This window comes from Pogona vitticeps, chromosome 6 (genome assembly GCF_051106095.1).
Source record: "Pogona vitticeps strain Pit_001003342236 chromosome 6, PviZW2.1, whole genome shotgun sequence".
In the NCBI taxonomy this organism is placed as follows: domain Eukaryota; kingdom Metazoa; phylum Chordata; class Lepidosauria; order Squamata; family Agamidae; genus Pogona; species Pogona vitticeps.
This window is the reverse complement of record NC_135788.1, coordinates 60,464,796-60,485,483: the sequence shown is the minus strand read 5'-3', so window position 1 is coordinate 60,485,483 and position 20,688 is coordinate 60,464,796. Positions and strand designations below refer to the sequence as shown.

The window sequence follows — 20,688 nt, the reverse complement described above, 5'->3', positions numbered from 1 at the left end:
GAGGTATCTTCTCTCGAGGGGATCTCGAGTCCGAGTGTACGGACGAGATCGACACGGGAGGCGACCCCTGGCCCGCAGGAAAAGGGCTATGTGGGGCAGAAGCGAGGCCAGTAGTGACAGCGACTAACTGGCTCGGTGTCGGGGAAGACCTTCCCGAAGGCGGTAACACTTCAGTACGTCGAGCAGGAGGAGGCGCGGGTGCCTCGGACGAGGCCCCGAAGCGCCTCGACAACTCCTCAAGAATCGGCGATGGGATGGAACCCGAGCTCGGAGAAAGTGGAATGGATGTCATTTTAAGCTGGGCGGCCGCCTTAGCTTTGGACGATTTCGACGGCTTAGCTTTCGGAGCCGGAGGCTCGGGGTTCGAAGCAGGAGCGGCCGATTTCGACGACGCGGATTTTTTCGACATTTTGGAAACTTTAGAGACGACTGACTGAACAGGAGCTGCTCGAGAAGTGGAAGCCATTTCCCCCTCCGAGGGCGCCGTGGAAGACAACGTTGACTCCCACAGATAAAGTTTAAGGCGCTGTTGGCGAGCCTTGAGAGCGGCCTTAGTGAAGGCTTTGCAGTGTGGGCAAGCTTTAGGATTGTGCGACTCCCCCAAACAATACAGGCAAGTATCGTGGCCGTCCTGATGGGGAATTTTGCGGTCGCACACCACACACCTGCTGAACGGCCCGGAAGGGGACATAGGGCAGTAAGGAAACCGAAACGACAAGTCCAAGGATAAGGCAGAGCAGTCCGAAATCAGTCCGAGTAAAGCCAGAAAAAGACACTGGGTCGTCAAGTTGAAGGGAAAAAGCGCTAGGGTAGTCCGTGAGCGAAGCTGAGGTCAAAAGCCAAAAATCAGATAGATAGATCGCAATAACGCAGCTAAGACGAGAGGCTCCAAACCGCTAGGCGGAAAAATGGAACTGAGGGACGGTTAGGCTGGGCGTGCGCAGTAGGGGTAGTCCTAAACATTGTTACTTTTCTCTTGCAGCTAGAAAACGTTCCGAGAGGCCCAACGCTGGCGCTGGTATTAACCCTTTGTGTGCATTCACAGAAGACCACGATGAAGAACCTGCAAGCTCAGAAGGTCAGACAATCAACTGATTATGTCCTATGTGATCAATGATGGGCCAGTTCAGTTCTTGCAATCAAAATTCATCTAGGTGCAGACTGTGAACTGATGGTAGCCAATATCAAAATCAAACTCTGCAACATGAAGAGGACAACACCATCCAAAAAGTTCGATGTCACAAAAAATTTCCTCACATATGCAACTGAACTTATAAATAGTTTTGAAGTTCTGGACATTTCTGAGAAAATGCCTGAAGAACTATGGCAATAAATTCAATTAATCATCATTAGCACAGCAGATGACTACGTACCATGCAAGAAGTTACAGAAAAAGTGTAGATGGCTCTCAGAGAATAATATCCAAATAGCTAAGAGGAAAAAGGCAGCTAAAGCAGTGGACAACTGTGAACAGGTGAGAAGACTGAATGCTGACTGCCAAAGGGCAGCAAGGAAAGATAGCGACGTTTACTGGGAGAAGCACTGCAAACATTCAGAAGAAGACTACAAAAGAACACACTAGGAATGCATATGCACAAATTTTAAAAACCCGAGTACCATTCATGGCTTGCAAAGGTATCATCAAGGATAAGCAAGTGAAAGAATTGTCCAACCAACAAAGTGTCAAGAACAGATGGTGGGAATATGCAGCAGAACTGTATGCCACCTGCAAAGAGGGGCAACAACAAATTGAGGCGGGGAAGGAAACAGAAGCAGACCCAGCTATACTTGATGATGAGGTCATGTGGGGAATGAACCAAATGCCAAATAACGAAGTCCAGGGGTCAACAGCATCCATGTAGAATTGTTGAGGTCAGTACCAATGGCAGTTATCACAATCTTGTGCCAGAAAATTTGGGAAACCAACATATGGCCACAAAACTGGAAACAAAAGGGGGATTCAAAGGTTTGTTCTAACTACTGTACAATTGCTCTCATCTCTCACACTTATAAGATCTTACTGAAAATTATACAAGAGCACCTGACACCAATCATTGAAAGGGAATTGCCAAATGTCCAAGCTGGCTTCTGTCAGGGTTGTGGCACCCATGATCATATTGCAAATGTTCAGTGAATAATGGAAAAATATTATGAATATCAAAAGAACATCTACATGTGCTCCAGGAATTATAGGAAAGCTTTAGACTGTATTTACCATGGCAAACTATGGAGAGTTCTAGAAGAACTTGGAGTACCACTACATTTGGTGAAGTTGGTGAAATCACTGTATGAAAATTATGGAGCCACTGTACAAACTTAATATGGAGATACTGACTGATTTAAGATCAAGAAAGGTGTGTGGCAAGGTTGCATCTTGTCACCCTTCTTATTCAACTTGTACCCTGAAATGATAATCAGAAAGCTGGAATTAGAAGAATGAAAAATTGGGGTAAAAATTGGTGAAAGAAACATCAATAACCTTCAATATACAGATGACACAAGCCTCCTATCAGAAACCCAGAAAAGTCTAAAGTACCTGATCATGAAACTCAAAGAAGAAAGTGAGAAAATTTTGAATATTTAAAAGACCAAACTCATGACAACTGCAAAGAATGGAAACAGCAAAATAGTAACTGGTGGAGAGGAGGTTGAATGTGTGGAAGAATCAATCTTTTTAGCTTCACTGGTCAATCAAACTGTAGCTCAGCAGCCAGTCATTCCATAAATAAAACATCAAATTATGCTAGGTCACACAGCAATGACAAGGATGAATCAAATATGGAAAAGTAAGAATGTCAGTTTGACAACCAAGTGAAGATTAGTTTGTGCCATTGTGTTCCCCATAACTACATATAGCTGTGAAAGTTGGATGACAAAGAAGATGGACAGAAGGAAAATTGATTCTTTTGAGTTATTGTGTTGGAGGAGGCTCTTGCACATTCCATGGACTGCAAGGTAACGAATAAAGAAGTGCAGAAGCACATAAAACTGGACATGTCATTTAAAGGCAAAATAAGAAAACTTAGACTTAGTTATTTCAGCCACATCATGTGATCAACTTCATTGGAGAAAGATGTTATATCAGAATGGTCAGTGGTTAAAGATGATGAGGACGCCAAAGAACACATTGGTTGGATGTAATCAAAGCAGAAACTGACCAAAATATAAAGCAACTGAAAGACGCTGTTCAAGATTGGAAATCGTGGAGGGAGCTGGCTCATGGAATCGCCAAGGGTTGGATATGACTGAATGGATAATTTGATTCAGGTATTCTGAGCTGGCCCAGCTTCCAAAAGAAAGAGATGGGATTCAAACTGTTAAACTGTAGCTCAGCAGCCAGTTATTCCAATTCAGTGAGTGATACCAGACCCTAAAAGGTACAAGGGGACTTTCTGAACAACATGCAAAAAATATTTTAAAAACAGGTTTTAAAATATTTTAAAATGAGGTATGAGGAGGCTGTGGGCCATATTTTGACCTGGCAGGGGATGACCAATGGCTCACAAGCCACATTTAACCCTTGGTTAAGGGGATATGCAAAAGCTTCCAATAAAATCCAAGAGGATGTTTGCACAGGAGTAGAAGTAGCTTGCATTATGGAATGTTTTGCACTATATTCTATATATGTAATATTTTCTCTCTCTTTCTCATAAAGGAAGACATAAAAAGCAATCAATAGCTTGTATTAAGTCACACCACCGTGCCCAAGAAACAAATGTGAGTGTGGTAATGTTGACAGGAGAAGATTTAACTCGTCATGGCCAAAGTAACCCAGTATAAGGAACAGATTTAACTCCACCAGAATGGTCTCCAGGAACTTAACCATTCACCTGTAATGTAACCATTGCCACATAGAAGTATAGAGGTATTTATGGAATGGAAAGCAAAATCTACCCTTCCTTTCCTGACATCAGGTGGCTATTTAAATGTTTTTAACTTACAGGTTTAAAATGTTTTAACATTGTTTTTATACTTGATTGCTTTAATCCTAATGTATGTCTAGTTGTTTTTTTAACTTTGATGTTTATATATTGTTTAAACATTTCATCTTTTATTTGTTATGAGCTGCCTTGGGTCCCCTATGGGGAGAAAGGATGTATATAAATAATTTAAATAATTCAGGATAGATAGATAGATAGATAGATAGATAGATAGATAGATAGATAGATAGATAGATAGACAGACAGACAGACAGACAGACAGACAGACAGACAGACAGACAGACAGACAGACAGACAGACAGATGATATGTGAGAAGGAGAGAGAGAGAGAGAGAGAGAGAGCGGGTGCTCCAGATGTCAGCTGACATAAATTCTGACAAGGAGATGCAGTGTGCCTCATCTATAACTCGACAGTACTCCCTAAGTCCCAATTCTCAAATATAAAATACTTCCTCCATATATTATTTATGGAAATACTATGCACATAGTGCTTTCAACAGATTTGTCAGGTTAGGGTTACGGTTAGGGTTAGAACTTGCAGAACTGCAAAGTGAGCAGCAGAAGGCTCTTGTGGAGGAGCATTCCACTGAGGAAGAGGAAGGGGCACCGCAGGTTACCAGTGAGGAGATAAAATCCATCTGCCAGATGTGGACCAAGTGCCAGGACTTCTTTGAGAGTCACCACCCAAACAGGACTGTGACAGGAAGAATTTTGGACATGATGAATGACAACGTGGTTAGCCACTTCAGGAAGATTCTTCAGCACAGGACAAAACAGACAAAACTGGACAGATTTTTCACCCGGATGGAGCCTGCAGCGAAGAGACAGCGACAGGGACCCCCTGGAGAAGATGTCCCAGAGGAGGGGACCTCTACCTCACAGTGATGTCCTCCAGAAGACGATGAAAGCTAAGTCACCTCTCTTTTGTTTTAAAAAGTGTTGGTGGGTGGGTTGCTTGTTTTAAAAGTTGCTTGTTTCATGTTAAAATGTGTTTTGTTTAAAAGTTGCTTGGTTTAAAAATGTTGTTAAAATGTGTTGGTTAAAATTGTGTTTTCACCTCCAAACTCTCCCCCCCAACTGTCTCCTCTCTCTCTGTCCTCTCTCTTTTTGTGCTTAAAAGCACAAACCTTTGTCTGAGGGGTCTGTGTGCCCCAGTGATGACCTTCTTTCTTTCTTTCTTTCTTTCTTTCTTTCTTTCTTTCTTTCTTTCTTTCTTTCTTTCTTTCTTTCTTTCTTTCTTTCTTTCTTTCTTTCTTTCTTTCTTTCTTTCTTTCTTTCTTTCTTCCTTCCTTCCTTCCTTCCTTCCTTCCTTCCTTCCTTCCTTCCTTCCTTCCTTCCTTCCTTCCTTCCCCATTGTTCCCTCCCCCTCCCTCCTTTCCTGCCCTTTTTTATCTAAAAGGTGCTTGGCTTGTTCTTGTTGAAAAACTGCTTTTTAAAAAAGGTTTTCTGTTTAGAACGTGTTCCCTCCTCCCCTCCCTCCTTTCCTGCCCTTTTAAATCTAAAAGGTGCTTGTCTTGGCTTGTTCTTGCTTAAAAGCTGCTTTTTAAAAAAGGTTTTTGTTTAGAAGGTGTTCTCTCCTCCCCCTCCCTCCCTTCCTGCCCTTTTTTTGACCTAAGTTCATCTTAGGTCAAAAGAAGAAGAAAAATCCTCCACCTAGTGGTAGAGTATGTATTAACCAGCTTTGCATTAGTTCCTATGGGAACTAATGCCTCTACCTAAGAACAAAAAATAGCAGATACGGATTAAATGGTTTTCAATGCATTCCTATGGGAAATGGTGCTTTGACTTACGAATGTTTCGACTTATGAACACCGTCCCAATACGAATCAAGTTCGTAAGTCAAGGTACCACTGCACTTGTACTGTATGCTGCAAGCATTCTATTTTTATGTGAAATATAAACTTTGCTATTAAAAAAATCCTGTCTTTTTGCTTTCACATAGCAGTGAAACATCTTATAGTGGTTGCCATTTTTCTCATGGGTTCATGCATTGTTTTGAAACCCTTTCTTTGTTGTTTTTGTTTGAGGATGAGAAATTTGCAGTGCTTGTTCCATCCTTAGTAGAACCTTAAGGTACAGGAAGCGGGTAGATGGTGTTTGGGGGAGCAGACAACTTTCCAGGGGCAGGTCTGGGTAAGCAAAGGTCACTAGTAGGGATGTGTCCAGAGAAGAAGAGTGCATGCCTGAGCATTTTGCTGTCTATGGTAAAGCAATAAATGGCACTATTCATACCTCAAATCAAGGTGCACAGTGCCTTAAGATATTCATAAGGTATTGTGATATTTTTGGCAGAGAATCTCCCTTCCTAGCAATAAATCAGAAACTTTGAAATAACTAATAATTTGCTTAGGTTTCAATGCCATCCAAAATTTGAAACCTGCCTCACTCTGTCTAATGGTAAACCCCCCCCAAAAAGAGGAAATATATTTCAGATAAAGGCAAGATATATGAACAGCACTGGAGAGTGGACGAATAGCCAGTGGAGTTCTTTACACAAGGGTGGTGCATGGGCTTGTTGTTGTTTAGTCATTTAGTCGTGTCCGACTCTTCGTGACCCCATGGACCAGAGTACACCAGGCCCTCCTATCTTCCACTGCCTCCCGTAGTTGTGTCAAATTCATGTTGGTTGCTTCGCAGACACTGTCCAGCCATCTCATCCTCGGTCGTCCCCTTCTCCTCTTGCCTTCACAGTTTCCCAACATCACAGTCTTTTCCAGGGAGTCTTCTCTTCTCATGAGATGGCCAATGTATTGGAGCCTCAGCTTCAGGATTTGTCCTTCCAGTGAGCACTCAGGGTTGATTTCCTTTAGAATGGATAGGTTTGATCTCCTTGCAGGCCAGGGGACTCTCAAGAGCACCACAATTCAAAAGCATCAATTCTTCGGTGGTCAGCTTTCTTTATTGTCCAGCTCTCACTTCCATACATCACTACTGGAAAAACCATAGCTTTGACTATGTGGACCGTTGTCGGCAAGGTGATGTCTCTGCTTTTTAAGATACTGTCTAGGTTTGTTATCACTTTCCACTTAAGAAGCAGGCATCGTTTATTTCATGGCTGCTGTCACCATCTGCAGTGATCATGGAGCCCAGTAAAGTAAAATCTGTCACAGCCTCCACATCTTCCCCTTCTATTTGCCAGGAGGTGATGGGACCAGTGGCCATGATCTTAGTTTTTTTGATGTTGAGTTTCAGACTGTTTTTTGCACTCTCCTCTTTCACACTCATTACAAGGTTCCTTAATTCCTCCTCACTTTCTGCCATCAGAGTGGTATCATCTGCATATCGGAGGTTGTTTATATTTGTTCTGGCAATCTTGATTCTGGCTTCAGATTCCTCCAGTCCAGCCTTTCGCATGATGCTTTCAGCATATAAGTTAAATAAGCAGGGGGACAATATACAGCCTTGTCGTACTCGTTTCCCAATTTTAAACCAATCAGTTGTTCCATATTCAGTTCTAACTGTTGCTTCCTGTCCCACATATAAGATTCTCAGGAGACTCCTCACACCCTGGTTCATATACTGTTTCAATGTCCTGCTCATTCTCACGTCTTAATTTTTTTTTGAACCTTGGATCTCTAATTTTTCCAATTCTTCAGTCAATTTCTATTTTCATGACTGATGAATGTAATTCCCCGACTGCTATTGTTGCAGGTTTCTTATCTGCAATTCTGAAATTGTCTCCTGCTTCTCGCTCCTAATTTGTGAAATTTGTGCAATTATATTTCTCCCATTTTGCTTGTGTTGTTGTAGTTTGTAAATGCCATTAAAGGTTTCAGAACAGACAGGTTTATCAGGAGATATATAAGGTGGTCAGGTGCTCCCATTTCTTTAAGGACTTGCCATAGTTTGCTGTGGTCCACACAGTCAAAGTCTTTTGCATAGTCAATGAAGCAGAAGTAAATGTTTCTCTGGAATTCTCTAGCTTTCTCCATAATCCAGCGCATGTTAGCAATTTGGTATCTAGTTTCTCTGCCACTTCAAAATCCAGCTTGTACTTCTGGGAGTTCTCGCTCCATATACTGCTGAAGCCTGCTTTGGAGGATTTTGAGCATAATCTTGCTAGCGTACGAAATGAGTAGAATTGTACAATAGTTGGAGCATTCTTTGGCACTGCCCTTCTTTGGGATTGGGATGTAGACTGATCTTTTCCAATCCTCTGACCACTGCTGAGTTTTCCAAACTTGCTGGCATATTGAGTGTAGCATCTTAACAGCATCATTTTTAAAGATTTTAAATAGTTCAACTGGAATGCCATCACCTCCACCAGCCTTGATGTTAGCCATGCTTTATAAAGCCCACTTGACTTCACTCTACATGTAGTCTGGATCAAGGTCAGCAACCACACTATCTGGGTTGTCCGGGACATCTATATCTTTCTTGTATAATTCCTCTGTGTATTCTTGCCACCTATTCTTGATGTCTTCTGCTTCTGTGAGGTCCCTCCCATTTTTGTCCTTTATCATTTCCATCTTTTCACAAAAGGTTCCTTTAATATCTCCAATTTTCCTGAACAGATCTCTGGTTTTTCCCTTTCTATTCTTTTCCTCTATTCTTTGCACTGCTCATTTAAGAATGCCCTCTTGTCTCTCTTTGCTATTAGTTGGAAATCTGCATTCCATTTTCTGTAACTTTCCCTTTCTCCCTTGCATTTTGTTTCTCTTCTCTGCTATTTGTAAGGCCTCCTTGGACAGCCACTTTGCTTTCTTGCATTTCTTTTTCTTTGGGATGTTTTTTGTTGCTGCCTCCTGTAGAGTGTTACAAGCCTCCATCCTTAGTTCTTCAGGCACTCTGTCCACCAAATCGAGTTCTTTAAATCTGTTCTTTACTTCCACTGTGTATTCATAAGGGATTTGGTTTAGATTATACCTGACTAGCCCAGTGGTTTTTCCTACTTTCTTCAGTTTAAGCTTTAGTTTTGCTATAAGAAGCTGATGATCAGAGTCACAATCAGCTCCTCCAGAAGGGAGGAAAGCCTGCACTGTCAATGTGAGAGATATGCCTAGGATGGGGCTACAACTTCTGCCAAAAGGACGAAGAGGAAAGGTCATATTTATGTACAAATATAACACAAGGAACAACAGAATGTGGCTATATACACAAATTTTCATTATGATGGACATTTTCTTAAGTGTTCATATGGCGGCCACCCCAGATTATGCCTGTAACAAGCGCTAAACATAGAGGAACACAAGCTGATTACACATAATAAGGCACAACTAATTTAAACCAGTTTAGAAGCGTCTTAAACAACATGTTTAAATGTAATTTAAAATCCCTGAACCCGATTTTAGCAGAAACTTTAATCTTTTATGTTTTCATGTTTTAATCTGTTAATCGTATTTTAAATCACATATTGTTTAATTTATCTTTTAATATTTCGTCGTCGTTTAGTCGTTTAGTCGTGTCCGACTCTTCGTGACCCCATGGACCAGAGCACGCCAGGCCCTCCTATCTTCTACTGCCTCCCGGAGTTGTGTCGAATTCATGTTGGTTGCTTCGCAGACACTGTCCAGCCATCTCATCCTCGGTCGTCCCCTTCTCCTCTTGCCATCACACTTTCCCAACATCAGGGTCTTTTCCAGGGAGTCTTTTCTTCTCATTAGATGGCCAAAGTACTGGAGCTTCAGCTTCAGGATCTGTCCTTCCAGTGAGCACTCAGGGTTGATTTCCTTTAGAATTGATAGGTTTGTTCTCCTTGCAGTCCAGGGGATTCTCAAGAGTCTCCTCCAGCACCACAATTCAAAGGCATCAATTCTTCGGCGGTCAGCTTTCTTTATGGTCCAGCTCTCACTTCCATACATCACGACAGGAAAAACCATAGCTTTGACTATTCGGACTTTTGTTGGCAAGGTGATGTCTCTGCTTTTTAAGATGCTGTCAAGATTTGTAATCGCTTTCCTCCCAAGAAGCAGGTGTCTTTTAATTTCGTGGCTGCTGTCTCCATCTGCAGTGATCATGGAGCCCAGGAAAATAAAATCTGTCACTGCCTCCATATCTTCCCCTTCTATTTGCCAGGACGTGATGGGACCAGTGGCCATGATCTTAGTTTTTTTGATGTTGAGTTTCAGACCGTTTTTTGCGCTCTCCTCTTTCACCCTCATTACAAGGTTCTTTAATTCCTCCTCACTTTCTGCCATCAGAGTGGTGTCATCTGCATATCGGAGGCTGTTGATATTTCTTCCGGCATTCTTAATTCCGGCTTGGGATTCATCCAGTCCAGCCTTTCGCATGATGTATTCTGCATATAAGTTGAATAAGCTGGGGGACAATATACAGCCTTGTCGTACTCCTTTCCCAATTTTGAACCAATCAGTTGTTCCATATCCAGTTCTAACTGTTGCTTCCTGTCCCACATATAAGTTTCTCAGTAGATAGATAAGGTGGTCAGGCACTCCCATTTCTTTAAGAACTTGCCATAGTTTGTTGTGGTCCACACAGTCAATATTTAACTTATTGTATTTTTAAATTGTATGAATTTTAATGTTGTGAGTCGCTTTGGGTCCGTTGTTGGAAGAAATGCAGCATATAAATAAAACGTTTTAAAAAATCTATTTGGTACAGCAGATTTTTTGTATTCTTGTGTAAATAGTTTAGTAATGAAGATGGTATTAGTTGTACAGTTAGAGATATATGTATTGATGAAGGGAGTTAAAAAGAGACAGAGCAAAGATATTTTTATTTATTTATTTTTATTTTTTTATTTATTTATTTGTTTGTTTATTTATATGCCAGTCATCTAGACATATTCTACTCTGGGCAGCTCACAACATACATGATAAAAACAATTTAAAATATACACAGTTCTACGTAGTCAAAACAAGGCGATATAAAATATATATCGTAACTTTACAATTTTAACAATTAATTTAAAGTAAACAGTTCCAAGATGGCATGAATCAAAAGAAAAGAAATACGAAGAGTCACTTAATTGACTGAAGGGAAGTCCTGCTTGAATAGCCAAGTTTTCAACTGGCTTTTGAATGCCCAGTGAGGGTGACAGCCAAATTTTGGTAGGGAGGGTGTTCCACAGCCGAGGGGCTACCGCCGAGAAGACTCAGTTTCTTGTTTTTTCCTTCCGGGCCTCCCTCGACATCAGACCCCTCAGCCGTCCCTGCTGGCTATGTCGGGTGATCCGGGTAGATCTGGGTGGGAGAAGACGATCTGCCAAATATTGAGGTCCCAAATCGTTTAGGGCAGGGGTTTTAAACTCAATTTACCTGGGGGTCTGGGTGAGGCTGGGCCACATCAGATTTTCTGTCAAGCGGAGCAAGAGCCCGAGGAAGCTGCCCAGGAGTTTCCTTAAGCCGACAGACAGGTGGGCTGGCTGACAGGCTGCAGTTCTGGATGGAGGGTGCAAGAGGCGCTGTCTTGGGAGAGAGCCGGCGAGCAAGGTAAGGCTTTTTTTTTACTCTTGACAGCAGAGGATGTGTGGGCGCTTTGGGGGGGCAGGCAAGGCGAGGGCCACAAACTATCATCTGGGGTGCCGCAAATGGCCCCCAGGCCGCATGTTTGAGACCCCTGGTTTAGGGCTTTATATGTAATCATTAACACTTTGAAGTCAACGCAGAAATGGACGGGCAACCATTGCAAAGCAGCCAGATAGAGGAATAATGTATATTATTATCAATGCTTTTCTTATTAAGAAACACTTTTTTCAAATAAAAAATTCTTTAAACTCTTACAAGCTATCATATTCATCTTTATTCTGCTTCCCTGCTTGCTGTGATATTGAGGGCAGAGCTGCATACTTCAGGTATTAAAACTTTTTAAATATCTGACCACCGTAAATCACAATTTTTTAAGGCTTTGTTTTATCAATATGATATCTGATAGGGGGGATGTCATACAGTCACAGAATTGGAAAGCTGGAAAGGATCCTAAGGCTCACAGGGCCCCTGCCATTGAGTCTTTGGAAAAATATTCTCAAAATACTTAATTTATTTGTGTAACAGGTCACTTTAGCCATGCTACTACATTTCTTGTCTTCAAATATGAGCTCTCTGTTGTATTTCTCTTTTTCTTTCATTTATTTTTCAACATTTATCTAATTTATTAATGCTGGTTCTGCGCTAATACAAAGTTCTTTGGGCTGTTTATAAGAAATAAGTATAAAACCAATTTAAATACAAAACAAAACACAAACTGTAAATTAACAGCTAACAACACACCAGGAAAAAAAAGCAACACAGACTGTGATTACACTGGCAAAAGAACTGGTTTATGAAACACATTTATGTTCAAATGAATCAATGTTTAAAAGAGTGTCTCTATTATGCAAACGCAAGCCCAGATTACTTTGCCAGGAAAGTGTGTTTTATACTGTAGGTGGAAGGCAAGCTAAAATACAGTTCTGCAAGATAGTTTAAAGTAGTACACATGTGAAACTCAATTTATTTTATTAATTTTTGCATTATGTACATGCCTGTTGCTGCAAATTGTGCCTTGGGATAACGAGCTACAGATGGTGAGAGAGAAGGAAGGAAGGAAGGAAGGAAGGAAGAAAGGAAGGAAGGAAGGAAGGAAGGAAGGAAGGAAGGAAGGAAGGAAGGAAGGAAGGAAGGAAGGAAGGAAGTGTGCTTGCAAAGTTGTCTATAAAAAGCTTGGCTGCTTCTGTCCCTTTAAGAATGCTTTTGCTGGTCTCTGGGAGGAGGACAGAAGGGGAGGACTCCATCAGTAGGCAGCCATGATGGCAAAAGGGAAACCAAGCGCTCTGAGAGAGATAGATACTGAAGGGGCATAAAGGCAAGCGGCCTCAACCCCTGGTCCGCGGCCTGGTGCCAGTCTGTGGCCTGGGCCGTAGAGATAGATCTTCCACCCACTCCACATGCACTCCCCCCGCAGAGACTTTGCGCATGTGTGCAAGTGCCCGCATGTGCACCCCCACCCTTTTGCGCATCCATGCAATTGCATGCATGCCTGTGCAAGTGCCCTCCACCCCTTCATGCATGCGCAGGGGTACCCCACCTTCCACACACATGTCCCCATCCTCCCCCAACAGGTCTGCAATGTCAAAACGGTTGGGGACCACTACATAAAGGAGAGGGCTAGAAGGAGAAAGAGATTGGGAGAGAAGCACATCCCAATCAGAATGCAGACTAGGATTTTCTGGATCCATTTCAATCTGTTTTTGGTACGTACACTGCCTTGGTCACCCTGTATGATGAGCTCTGCTGGGAGAGAGATGGGGGAGTGTGACCCTGTTGATACTCCTGGACCTCTCAGCGGCTTTCGACACCACTGACCATGGTGTCCTTCAGGATAGGCTGGCTGGGTTGGGAGATGGGAGAACTGCTTTACAGTGGTTCCGCTCCTTCCTGTGTCCAGAAGGTGATGCTGGGGAAAAATTGCACTGCCCCATGGTGTTTATGTCATGGTGTTCCTCAGGGCTCGATACTGTCCCCCACACTGTTTAACATCTACATGGAACCGCTGGGAAAGGTCATCAGGAGTTTTGGACTGAGGAGTCAGCAATATGCTGATGACACCCAGCTCTAGCGCTCGTTTTCCACCAATCCAGGTGAGGCGGTTTCTGTGCTGAATGGGTGCTTTGCCAAACAGGCTGGAGGGCCATTTCCCTGCCCTGAATGGGGTTACACTCCCCCTAAGGGAAAGGGTCCACAACCTGGGGGTGGACTTGGTGGCCAGGGCGCCTTCCTTCAACTGTGCAAATTATACCAGCTACGGCCCTACCTGGACGAGCAGAGTCTTATGACAGTTACGCATGCACTGCTAACATCCTGTATAGATTACTGCAATGCGCTCTATGTGGGGCTGCCTTTGAAGATGGTCTGGCAACTGCAACTGATCCAGAATCGAGCTGCGTGGCTGGTGAGTGATGGGGCCGCAGGGGACACATCAAGCTGATTCTGTTTAAATTACATTGGCTACCAGTTGCTGCCCGGGCCCAATTCAAAGTGCTTGTTTTGACATACAAAGCCCTAAATGGCTTGGGCCATGGATACCTGAAGGACCACCTCCTTCCATATTAACCTACCCGGGAGTTAGGATCTAGTCAGGGGGCCCTTTTGAAAGAGCCATCCCTCAAGGAGGTAAGAGGGATGGCTTGTAGACAAAGGGCCTTGTTGGCTGCTGCCCCCAATGGAACGCCCTCCCGAGGGATATTCGCCTGGCACCAACACTTATGACATTTCGGCTTTAACTGAAATAATATCAACTGTGGGTCCTGATGACAATTTATATATATAAAATCTAACCAGGAGGCCCTTTTGAAAGAGGTAATACAGTGGTGCCCCACATAGCGACATTAATCCATTCCGGATTATTCGTCGCTATACGGAAACATCGCAATGCGGGAGGGAAAACCCCACAGAAACGCATTAAACATAGTTTAATGCATTTCTATGGGGTGAAAACTCACCGCTATGTGAGGTTTCCTCCATAGGGCCGCCATTTTCGCCACCTCGGTAAGCGAGGGCAGCGCGGGCGGCCATTTTGGAACCGCCGATCAGCTGTGTGAAAATGGGGCCTTTGGGAGGAAAAGCCCCCATTTTCACACAGCTGGCTGGCTGGGGCGCTTCGGAACGATGGCGGGGGAACCCTTCCCCTCCGGCTGCTCCGAAGGGCCTGCCGAGAAAATGCCAGCCGGCGCTTCGGAGCGGCTGCGGGGGAAGGCTCCCCTGCTGCCGTTCCCAAGTGCCGGCCAGAGCGCTTCGGAATGATGACAGGGGAACCCTCCCCCTGCGGCCGCTCCGAAGGGCCTGCCAGCCAGCGGCTCCAAGCGGTAGTAGCGGCAGTAGGGTGTGTGTGGGGGTCCGGATGCCTTCCAGTGCTTCGCCTGGAAGGCATCTGGACCCCCCCACCCTGCCTCCGCCACCGGGAGCCGCCCTGCGCCTGCCTATCCCAGCCATGTTTGGCCTCTGCCACCGGGAGCCACCCTGCGCCTGCCTATCCCAGCCATGCTCGGACTCCCGGGAGTCCGAGCATGGCTGGGAAACCGGGTGCGGGGCGGCTCCAAGCGGTGGCGGCGGCGGCAGGATGGGGGGGTCCGGACGGCTTCCAGTGCTTTGCCTGGAAGCCATCCGGATCCACCCTACCCTGTCCCCGCCACCACTGAAAGCCTTCCGAGCTCTCAAAGGGCTTTCTCCAATGTCGGAGGGGGACCCTTTGGGAGCTCGGAAGGCAAATGTCAGTGGTCGGCGGTGGCTTTGGGGTCCTTCCGAGGCCGCTGCCCACCGCCGACATTTTCCCCCAGCTGAGCGGCGGGGCTCGCGCTGAGCTGGGGGAAAATGCCCCTTCCGAAGGGGAATGCAGGCAGCGGCTTCGGAAGGACCCTTCGGAAGGGTCCTTCCGAGGCCACCACCAGCATTTTCCCCCAGCTGAGCGGCGGGGCTTCAAAGCTCCCGCCGCTAAGCTGGGGGAAAATTGGGCTATGGGGAAAAATTGCAAAGCAATTTTTTCCCATAGTCAACATCGCAATGCGATCGCAAAAGCGATCGCAAAATCCGCATCAGTATACGGATTCGTCGTTAAACGGGGCACTCGTTAAGCGAGGCACCACTGTATATATATCAAGGAGGTAATATATATATCTTTTATTATTTATTATTGACATGCCTCTCTGCTTTTTGGGGGAAGGGGGAAGAGATACAAACGCAGAACCCCACATAGGGACTGCTGCTGCTGGCCATCTCCCAGGTGGGAACACAAACAGTGTTTCAAATAGTCACACAATTTTAAATTGAATCCATTTAGAAGGCAGCTTATTGGGGGGCAAATGTAAATGTAGATAAGCCCACAGAGCTAAGAATAGGTTTCAAGAATAGGAGCCACATGGTGCAGTGGTGAAACTGCAGTACTGCAGTCAAGACTAAGTTCATGACTGCAATTAAATCCTGAAGATCTCTGGCAACTGACTTGAGTCAGCCTTCCATTCTTCCAAGATCAGCAAATGGAATACCCATCTTGCAAGGGAAGGGGCGCAATGTGTATCCTTCATAATCAAATTGTAAACACCCAGTGCTATAGGGTAGTATATAAATAGCACACTTTGCTTTAAAAGCAGAATGGGCAAGGCTACATAAAGTTTTTAAAATGTCTGTGTAAACAGAAGGGTGTTCATCTCATCCTTATAACACCTTTTTCTTCTTTGGTTAATTTTGTATTTTTAAAATTTCTATGCAGTGTTTTACCTGCTTTCAAGGACATTTTAAAGGCATTCTTATCTTTTACTAAATTCAGTAGCACCTGTGACACTAATGGGATGCCAACTCAAGCTGCCTGAAACATTTTGTGACCTTTTAAAGATAGTCAAACTCCTTCTTCCTATTTGTAAATAAATTCCTCAGAGGTTAAGTCCTCTCCATACAATCTTGTTCTTTAAATAAGCAGACAAACAAATGGTGATTTTGAAACCTTCTATTCCCTCTAATGCAATGTCTCCACATTTTCACCAGCGGAACTTAACTTTAATTATTCTTTTAATATTCCAAACATTTGAAATACAATTGCTTTTTTATTGCTTTCTGGATTGGCTTTACTCCTAAAAAGATCTACATGAAAGCTCTTACCCTTTAGTTTTCTAGCAAACTCATACGTATAATGAGAAGCAGTGCACACTGCTGGCTTACAACTCCACTCTCCTGACTCTCTATGGGAAGGAAAAGCTTTCAAGAGAATAGGTGTTACTTTGTCACCGTATCAGAGATGATAGCCTTCAATCAATTTCATTGTCACCTCACCGATTCCATTAATCTTTACATGCTTGTGTTCCAGGTCACTTGGTGCTTTCACAAAGGATTTTTCTCTCCTCTTCATGTCCTTTTATTTCAATCTCTATGATGGTATTTTTCCAACCTGAACCATCTTTATTGCATGACGGGGGAGGATTTAATTTGTTAGGATAGCAGTGACAAAATACAGCACTGAGAAGTGTTATTCCTTATAAACAGCGTGGCTCGCAATGAAAATCAGGAATGAAGAATGATGCCACCCGCTACATCCCCAGGATGCAGCTGAGAAATACCATTTGTCAGCTTTTTCTCTGAGCTAGTGTATGTAAAGAAGAGGAGAAAAATTTTGGCCATCCAGATATTGTTCAACTGAAATGTCTGTCAATCCTAGCCAGCACGGGAAGTGGCCCAGAATGCTGAGAGGTGTAGTTCAATGACATTTAGATATCTACATGTTCCTTGGTTATGGCACTTCATTAATTCAATGTGCCTCAAATTTTACTTATACAAAACATATTGTATAAAGATGTGTCAAACATATGCTAAATAAAAACTGCTCTTTTAGGGTAGTGTGGTTCTACAGAAATGAACACAGCATCAAATTACATAACATGCTGATTTCTCAGAAATGACTGTCGGTGTAACTCCAAAATCAAGGGTAGATATAATCCTAATGTAAAAGTAAGCAACAAGTATTTTTTATCCATATCAAATTGCTATGAGGTTTCTAGCTTCAGCTAAGTTCTCATCGGTCAACTACTCTAGTTTAGGGTTTGTTCATCACCATTCCAACTTCCCTAAAGGTTTTTTTTAAAAATCTGTGAGTGCAAGACTGGGACTACATGCAGCAGGTGAGAAAGCATACAGAGAAGAAAGAAGGCAGCTATTGCCAGGCTACATGTGGCAACATTGTGCATTTCGTTTGGTTTGAGGATTGGTTTGGTTTGGTTTAGCTTGGTTTGAATATCACTCCATTAGTGAATACCTACTACAAAAAACACAAAACCCCACAACCTCTCAGCTCCATCCCAAAATACCAACATAATCAATATGCCAATATGTCAACTCAAACATAGTTAGCAAAATAATAATAATCTAAATTTAAATATTAATATTGACATCATCTGGGGATATGTTCTTAAAGCCTGCCTTACAGAGTTCTCTTTACCAGTTTCCTACATATCCGGAGCGATGGAGTGTGGCTCACCTCAGTTGGAAGTTAATTCCACAGAATAGGGTCCACCAATGAGAAGGCCTGGTTCCTCGTTGTCATGGTTTTAGCCTCCCTTGGTGTGACCATTTTTAACAATGTGGATTGGGAGGAGCATGTGAAATGGGTAGCTGTTTTCTGGGAGATATGTTCTGACAAGTATTGAGGCCTTAAAACATTAAGGGCTTTATCAGCATCTTGAATTGAGCAGAGAAAGTAACAGGGAACCAGTGTAGGTGAGTCAAGACTGGAGATATGTGATAAATTTTACTGGTCCCAGGAATCAATTTGGCAGTCACATTTTGGACCTGCTGAAGTTTCTATACTTTTTCAATGGTAGTCGTATACAGAAAACATTACAGTAGTCTATTTTTGAGATCATCAATGTGTGTATTACTGTTATTAGGCATTTCTTATCCAGGAAACTGGGCAAAGTTGATAAAAGGCCCACATAGTTTCCCTATAACCAATCCCAGTTAGCAAGCTTGCTACAGCATTTTGGACCCACTGGAGTTCCCAAATACTTTTCAAAGGCAGCCTCATGTACAGCATGTTACAATTATCCAGGCGAGAGGTAACTAAGGTATGTGTCACCATGGTCAGATCAGGCCTCGCAAGAAATGGGTGCAGCTGGCACACTAGTTTTAACTGTGCGAAGGCATTCCTGGCCACTGCTGAAACCTGAGCATCCAGGCACAGATATGAATACAATGGTGCCCCACATAGTGAGGTTAATCCGCATAATGAGGTTAATCCGCTATTCTGAAACATCGCTAAATGGAATAGAAAAACCCATTGGAATGCATTAAACTTCATTTAATGCGTTCCAATGGGCCCCAAACTCACCATTCAGCGATGTTCCTCCATAGCGCAGGCATTTTTGCGCCCTTGGTAAGCGAGGGCAGGGCGCGAAAACGCTGCGCGCGGCCTTTTTGGGTCTTCCGGTGGTCATTTTGGAACCGCCGAACAGCTGTTCCCCCGACATCGCTATGCAAAGATCGGTAAGCGAAACACTTACCAATAGTCGCAAAGCGATTTTTGCCCATTGGAACCATCGGTATGCGATCGCATTAGCGATCTCAAAAAACAGATCACTATGCGAATTCATCGTTAAACGGTGCTCTCGTTATGCGAGGCACCACTGTACAGGAATACCCCAAAGCGGTGAACTTGTGTTTTCAGAGGGAGCGTAACCCCATCAAGCACAGGCTGCAACCCTTTTCCTTGATCTGGTTTTCGACTGACAAGGAGCACTTCTGTCTTGTCTGGATTAAGTTTCAGTTTATTCACCCTCATCCAGTCTATGATTGTCATGAGGCACTGATCTAGAACTGAAAAAGCTTTCTCAGATTTAAATGGAAAGGAGAGACAGAGCTGGGTCTCCTCCGCATATTGGTGATGCTGAACTCTGAAACAACCTCTCCCAGCAGTTTCATGGAGATGTTAAATGGCATAGGGGGCAAAACTGAACCACGGCAGGCAAATGGTCTATTGTCTAACTGGAGTCCCCTAGTACTACCCTCTGGGTTCTCTCCTACAGGAAAGATCGGAGCCACTGGAAAACAGTGTGTCCAAGTCCCATCCCAGAGAGATAACCCAGAAGGATACCATGGTTGGCTGTTAACTATTGTTATATCAATCAGAATAATTTGTTTTAATAAAGAGATGTCAAGAGGGGGTGAGGACCACAGATAACTGAGGTTCTAGGATGAGAATTCCAAAATGATAATAGTAGGCATCCTTCAGTCTCGAGAGACTATGGTAGCATGCTCTGTATGGAGGACTTGGAACAGTGTCTAGTGAGGCTGAGAAGGCCAATTCGAGAGTGATAATCTCTTCCACACTGAAGACAAATCCAATCTGTCCCCTGTCCAGCTCCCTGGTTTTGCTGCTTTTGTGACTTCCTCTTTGCCTCAGCCTGCTGGACAAGGGTCTCTTCAAAATGGGAGAGGCCGTGATGCAACGCCTGCCTCCAGGCTGAACTCTCAGATGTCAGAGTTTCCCATCTGTTGAGGTCTATTCCTAAGGCCTTCAGATCCCACTTGCAGATGTCCTTGTATCGCAGCTGTGGTCTCCCTCTGGGGCGATTTCCCTGCACTAATTCTCCATAGAGGAGATCGTTTGGAATCCGACCATCAGCCATTCTCACGGCGTGCCCAAGCCAACGTTGTTTCAGTAATGTATGCATGCTGAAAATTCCAGCTCGTTCTAGGACTACTCTATTTGGAACTTTGTCCTGCCAGGTGATACCAAAAATCTGTCGGAGGCAACGCATATGGAAGGTGTTCAGCTTCCTCTCCTGCCGGGCACAAAGTGTCCAGGACCCATTGCAGTACAGGAGTGTGCTCAGGACACAGGCTCTATAGACCTGGATCTTGGTATGTGCCGTCAGCTTCTTATTGAGCCATACTCTCTTTGTGAGTCTAGAGAACATGGTAGCTGCTTTGCCAATGCATTTATCCAGCTCGACATCTAGAGAGAGTGTCAGAGATCGTTGAGCCAAACTACACAAAGTCATGAACAACCTCCAATTCTTGTGTGGAGATGGTAATACAGGGAGGTGAATTCACGCCCTGGGCCATGACTTGTGTTTTCTTCAGGCTGATTGTTAGTCCAAAGTCTTGGCAGGCCTTGCTGAAACGATTCATGAGTTGTTGGAGGTCTTCAGCAGAGTGGGCAACAACAGCTGCATCATCTGCGAAGAGGAAGTCCCACATGCATTTCAGTTGGACTTTGGTCTTTGCTCTCAATCTAGAGAGATTAAAGAGCTTTCCGTCTGATCTAGTCCGGAGATAGACACCTTCTGTTGCAGTTCCAAAGGCATGCTTCAGCATGACAGCAAAAAAGA

The 20,688-nt window shown here is 43.8% G+C and overlaps 1 protein-coding gene and 1 long non-coding RNA gene across 2 annotated transcripts in view; one reads left to right on the top strand and one right to left on the bottom strand.

Moving 5' to 3' along the window:
* LOC110090022 (uncharacterized) overlaps window positions 1-20,688 on the bottom strand; it is a 306,902-nt gene that overhangs the window by 188,284 nt on the left and 97,930 nt on the right. The window lies entirely within an intron of this gene.
* LOC144583534 (uncharacterized) overlaps window positions 11,238-20,688 on the top strand; it is a 252,631-nt gene continuing 243,180 nt past the window's right edge. Inside the window, exon 1 of the long non-coding RNA XR_013537357.1 lies at window positions 11,238-12,512. This is a non-coding gene — a long non-coding RNA (uncharacterized LOC144583534). The remainder of the gene's footprint in view (window positions 12,513-20,688) is intronic.